General features: G+C 44.0%; 1 protein-coding gene across 2 annotated transcripts in view; it reads right to left on the minus strand.

Annotated features, from left to right (window-relative positions):
* Positions 1–5500, minus strand: part of LOC110541015 (sodium channel protein type 1 subunit alpha) — a 127641-nt gene extending 122141 nt beyond the window's left edge. For both annotated transcript variants that reach the window (XM_060390321.1, XM_060390319.1), the window contains exon 1: positions 5246–5500. The gene's annotated coding sequence lies outside the window, so the exon portion shown is untranslated. The remainder of the gene's footprint in view (positions 1–5245) is intronic.
* Between the last annotated feature and the right edge of the window lie 982 nt (positions 5501–6482).

Raw genomic sequence — 6482 nt, forward strand, 5'->3', positions numbered from 1 at the left:
TGCTTGGCGCCAAGGGGGAAGAGAAGAGGGCATTGGTTCACTTGAAAATGAAGTAAGTAAGTGATGGTTGTAAACCTCTGTGAGGTTGCTGGGAAGTAAACTTTGGTCCTATGTAAGAGCACATTTCTCCATTGTTGATAAGAATGTAAATTTGTACAACCGCTTTGGAAATCAATCTGGCATTTTCTCAGAAAATTAGGAATAGTGCTACCTCAAGATCCAGCTATACCACTCCTAGGTATATATCCGAAGTATGTTCAACTATACAACGAGGACATTTGTTCAGCCATGTTCGTAGCAGCTTTATTCGTAATAGCCAGAAGCTGGAAACAACCTAGGTGTCCCTGAACGGAGGAATGGATACAGAAATTGTGGTACATTTACACGGTGGAATACTACTCAGCTATTAAGAACAAGGAAATCATGAAATTTGCTATCAAGTAGTGGGAACTTGAAAAGATCATCCTGAGTGAGGCAACCCAGAAGTTGAAAGACACACAGGGTATATACTCACTTATAAGTGGATAGTAGCCATATAATATAGGATAAATATACTAAAATCTGTACTCCTAAGGAAGCTAAACAACAAGGAAGACCCTAAGAAAGATGTTCAATCCTCATTCAGAAGGGCAAATGCCATAGATATTGGAAGCAGGAAAAGATAGAGAGCAGGACAGAAGCCTACCACTGATGGCCTCTGAAAGACTCTACTGATCAAGGTATTGAAGCAGAGGCTGAGACTCATAGCCAAACTCTGGGCAGAGGGCATGAAATTTTATGAAAGAAGGGGGAGATAGAAAGGCCTGGGGAAGATAGGAGCTCCAAAAGGAGACCAACAGAGCCAAAAATCAAAACAAAACAAAACAAAACAAAAAACAAAACTCTGAACCCTGGGAGCCCTGCAAAAACTGATAACCCAATGATAACCCAACTAAGGACTATGCATGGAGAGGACCTAAAACCCCTGCTCAGATGTAGTCTATAGACTCAGTATCCAAGTGGGGTCCCTAGTAAGGGGAACAGGGACTGTCTCTGACATGAATTCACTGGCTGGCTCTTTGATCACCTCTCCCTGAGGAAGGAGCAGCTTTACCAGGCCACAGGGGAAGACTATGCAGCCAGTCCTGATGAGACCTGATAGGCTAGGGTCAAATAGAAGGGGAGGAGGACCTCCCACAGCCCACAGCTGGGATACAAATTGAATAAATTGTAATGAATGATAATAATAATAATAATAATAATAATAATAATAATAATAATAATAAAATGTTTAAAAAATACTAAAAAAAATAAGCGCGTGCTCTTAATGGCTGAACCATTCCTGCAGCCCCACCAGATAGCCTGTAGCATTTTAGCCAATAACTTCACCCAGTCTGTCAGCAAATTGTCTGTGTGTGTGTGTGTGTGTGAGTGCACACATGCTGTAACATCTTCTAGCCAACATCACTGCATTCTAGGAATTATAGAAATTTTCTCCCAGATACTTGACAAGTTGTTTAAAAAAAAAATTCTTGTGAATACGAACATATTACATTTTTAAGCCTAGAAACTTGCCAATATAAAACAAGGCTTAAACTTACTCAGCATAACTCCCTGATGCTTTTCAACAAAAGCCACTTTTAAGAGTCTGTGAATCCAGCCACCAGGACTCCACAGATCCAGGATGAGGGCAACTGTTGGTCCCATCACCTTGTTTACTCTGTATAAAGAGTCAAGAGTAAAGGGAGTCCTTACCTCACACCAGTGAGGACTCAAGGACCCCTGAGCCTTCTCTCAAACCTGTGTTTCAACTCTTCTTACTTATTTTACCCAAGATTCACTCCATCCCTCTCCTTAGGGGGTCTACTTTAAACACATTTCCAACCTTTCTCTTCCAGCCCCTCTCTCCTAGCATCTCTGTATGCCCTGTTATTTTTCTTTGAGGGACTTTGATAATCCTTTGTGTACCTTTTTTCCACTATTTAAGTGTATCAATAGATTGAAGGCATCATAAGGGCAGGAACTTTGTTGTAATCTTCATCTCTCAACATCAAGGACTGGGACTTCTAAATTTGTTGTTTTTAAAACCTGGAAGACTGCTTTTTGACATTTTGGTCAGGGAGAAAGGCAAGGGTTACTTCTGGTAAGGACAGATTTCCCTTCCCGAGCCCACACTCTCAGTGGCTCTACCATGGCAAAAAGACACAGGTGCTCTAGAACGCAGAAAGCATGGCAAGACTGTGTGAGGGCAAGTTTGGGCTCTGCCACTTTTCCATGTAACCATCTGTAAATTAACGTAAGTCTCATGGCCTTGATTTCTTCAATTATCAACTAGACGATAGCACATACTTCTTAGGTTTCAAAAGAGTATTTGTGAAGTACTGCTTAGAAAAGTACCAGGCACAAAGTAAGTGCTATATTTCTTTTTACAATACAGCAATGAATTGGTACCTAGGTGCATAGACAAAAGAGAATCATTGCAATAGCATTATTGGAGGGACTTCGTAGATACTTGGATTTTTCACAAACAATTGCACCAAAAGTCTCTTCCTACAGCCTACCCTAAGCCTGAGAAACACAGATTGAGCTCTAAGCACTGCTTAATTGACAATTCAGAATTTCAAAGGGAAGTGATTACTTCATGGAGCAGGTCTACACTGATGCGGAGGGTGACAAACACCAGCCCTTTGATTGTTGATTGCTGCTGCTTTTCTCTTCATTTGTCTGTAATTTTTCTACCCGTTCCCCTTCTTCCAAGGTAGCTGAGAAAGATCAGCCCTTTTCGCTGCTGGCAAATACAAGGAAATAACTGGTAGATTCAGTCTTTCCACCTAACCTGAGGGGTGGGGGGAGCAAACAGCAACTTGGAGGATATTTGCATATCAGGCTTTGCTACTTTGGTCCCCCCTTAAGAACTACCCAGATCTCGGCTGTCCACAGAAAGCATTAAACAAACCCCAGGTTTAACTAACTTTCATTGTCAGGAACACTCAGAAGAACATGCTCTCATCTCTCTCTCTCTCTCTCTCTCTCTCTCTCTCTCTCTCTCTCTCTGTGTGTGTGTGTGTGTGTGTGTATCATGAGTACCTCTCCACAAAAAAGGAAGGTGGTGGTTTTTTATTTATTTATTTATTTATTTATTTATTTATTTATTTATTTTACTGGAGTGGAGTGCTGAGTTTCTGGTCTTTGTGTCGTGTGTCCTTTAGTCTGTCCACTTGCTCCTGGGATCTCTGGATGGGAAGGCAGAATACGGGCTGTTCTCCCCAGTGCCTTCTTGGATACTGTATAATTAATTAGGCCTCCAGTCTTGCCTTCCCAGCCCCCACAGATGGAGAAGCCCTCTCTGCCATGTCTTAAAGAGGAACTGCTATAATAAATGGGTCTCTTGGTAGCAAAATTCTCAGCAAGAGGGAGTCATGTAAATGGAGGCATAGGATGGACAGCAAAATCCAGTGTGTTATTTTTACCGGTGTGAACTCTCTGGTTCTAGCTTTTGAAATAGACTTTTGAAAACCAAAAAACAAACAATGTAATGGAGAAAGAAAGAAAGAAAAAAAAAATCCTCAGAAGTGAGTGGCAGCGAGTTTAACAAGAGTCCATGAGGTATAACCAGCCACTTGTGCTGGGTCTTGGCAGTTTATAATGCTACCTCATCTTCTCTTCGAAATTGTTTTCCCGTAAATCTCTGTGGCCATCCATTCCTGTCTACACATTATGTTCCTAAAATAGACACCATCTCAAAATCCCTTCAAGGAGCTTGGTGGAGGAAGGCCTAAATCGCAACACTCCTGCAATGACAGCAGATACAATGCTTGGTGGCATTACCAATCGACAGCCACCAAGGGGAGCGTGAGAGGAGTTTTTCACCTCAGTTACTCTGATTCTGAAAGGAAAGGGAAGTGTCAGACTCTAACTTTAACGTGGTTGCATCACCCCGGGCATGTCAGGTAGGGCAGCAAATGGGAGAGGTAAGCTACCTTCTGCTCTCCGGCAGGAGGAAACAGAATCGGGAGCCATCGGCCCCGGCATGGAATTTTCCAATTCCTGTTTGGCATCCTCCTCCTCTTGGGATGATTTAAAGCGCTGTTTGGAGAAGCATGCTCCGTTACCACACTGGCGCACCAGATCGGCGGTGCAAACCGGCAGCTCCGTACCCGAGGAGAAGCATCATTTCCTAGGTGTGATAGCAACAGCGTTTGACTATTTGCGAGTTTGCTACAGCAGCTCCGAAATATTTAGTCCCATGCCCATCTGAACAGAAAGACCCGAGCTTGACTCAGTCATTCCGTCAGACACAGGAAAAGGCGTCTGCAGGCTAGCTTATCTAGACTGGTTTGTTCAAAGGAGGGACGGCAGCCGCTCAGTAGATGTGACAAGAGGGTCTTTAGACACAGACCTCAGACAGATAGGAGCGAAGGAAGCCGAGACAGGTAAGGAAGACCTGAGGGGAAAAAACCTCACAGTCACCCAGAACCAGGTCGTTTTGCGCTGTTCGCAAAGCGAGCCGCTTCGCAGTGGTCTTGTGTGAACGAAGCGGCATCTGCAGTGTTACCATTGCTCGTGGTGACCTCTGTCTAATTAAAAGTAAGTCAGCCCTTCCTGCCCGGCATTGCATGAGACAGATGACTCTGTTACTTCCCTGAAGTTCCTTTGCAAGCGTAGTTAAGGAAGAGTCAGGGAGAAAACACGAGCCAGTCTTCTCCTCCTTGTCCTGGGAATGAGTCCGGCCTCTGACGGGAGCAGCTGCCGCCCCTGCAACGCGAGGCTCCAGGAGCAGCCCGCTGCCTTCCTGCTTCCTATGTGAGGTCTAATTTTTGCATCATCTTTAGGAACAGTATGACCTCTATTCACAGGCATCGCATCCAGTTCCAAAGCACCAATGGCAGAGGGGGGTGGGGGTGGGCTTCAAGAGGAGACCTCGATTAGGAACGAGCAGGCGAGCAAAGGCGAGAGGCTGGCCCGATGCCAAGTTATTTTAGGCCAAAGAATCTCATCCTTGTATCAAAACGCTGAACTGCAAAACGAACCTGAGTTCAGTTCATGGAAGGTTGTGAGAGGAGGAGGAGGGGGAAGGGAGGAGGAGGGGGAGGAGGAGGAGGAGGAGGAGGAAGAGGAGGAGGAGGGGGACAGTTGGTCCGAATTGACATGCAAAAATAGACTTCCTGCTCTGCCCCAACTCTGATTTCCGTGGGCTCTTCTCCCCAAGGATTACCAGGTAGGCATTCACCACCGAAGATCCCAAAGAGACAACCGGATGGCTTACCTGAGGAAAAAGAAAACTATCCATCTGCAGTGAGGCACAGCATCTCTCCAAGACGATCCGGTACCTTCGGTTGCAACGGTTCGGGTTCCTTCTTGCAAAAGGTGACCAAGTGTTTTACAAGGGCTGCAGCCTCGTAGGGCCAGAACATACATACACGAACACACGCACACGCACACACATGCACCAGAGACCTCTGCAGTATCCTCTCGGCTCCATCCTCGCCTCCCTCTATGGTACCTAATACAAATCAGCAAATAGCTTGTTTAAAAAAAAAGAAAGAAAGAAAGTGGAGAGAGCACCTAAACGTTACACTGCCATCTAGTGGCCACACAGTGAATATGTTCTCACAGCCTGGATTTGTGTGGTGTTAATCTCTTCCTTCAACTTTCCCTTTATTTTGGTTTTATTACTTCCTCTAAACTATCTTTTATTCCCCTTCTCTCTGCCTATCATGAAACTATTGAGTCGAAGATTAAAACATTCAAAACTAGAGAGAGTTGCTTTTAAGTAAAAAAGAAATAGGCTATTTTTTTTGCAAATACTGTTTTATTCTTCCTATAAACAAATTATTGTTACCTTTACAGATGATGGAACCCATGAATGAGATTTGTCCTGTTCTTCTGCCGAGAGAAAAGCGGGTGGTCCTCTGTTACATAGTCATAGCTTTAGATCAAGAACTTCCTTGAATACTTTCTCCTATAACACTGTGTGCTTTCCATATTCTAGTGAAGAGCTCCGAATGGCGGCAGATGTGAGTTTAACAGTAAACTCAACACTGATAAAAAACACTGATGTTGTTTTTTAGAGACAGGGCTTCTCTGTGTCCTCCTGGCTTTCCTGAACTCGATTTATAAACCAGGCTGGCTTTGAACTCACAGACATCTACCTGCCTCTGCCTCCCTGAGTGCTGGGATCAAAAACGTACGCCACCATGCCCAGCAGATTTCACTGTCTTTTTTATTGTAACAAACCTACTTATCTTCCAGAAATGGCCTCCTGATGAATTGTCATACCAAGTTTGTCAGAGGACAAATATAAGTATTACTGATGTCCGCTAGGTCTTCCCAATACAATACAACAAAGAACCCTTTCTGAACTGTGGGTAGCTACAGGAACTGAGCTTTCTAACCATATATTGTATTTAAAGCATAATTAGTCTTTCACATTTGGTCATGCATAAACTCACAGCTAATTACACACACATGAGTCACTTGCAGGAGATATTTATCCTGGGTGT

This window comes from Meriones unguiculatus, chromosome 8 (genome assembly GCF_030254825.1).
Source record: "Meriones unguiculatus strain TT.TT164.6M chromosome 8, Bangor_MerUng_6.1, whole genome shotgun sequence".
Lineage (NCBI taxonomy): Eukaryota > Metazoa > Chordata > Mammalia > Rodentia > Muridae > Meriones > Meriones unguiculatus.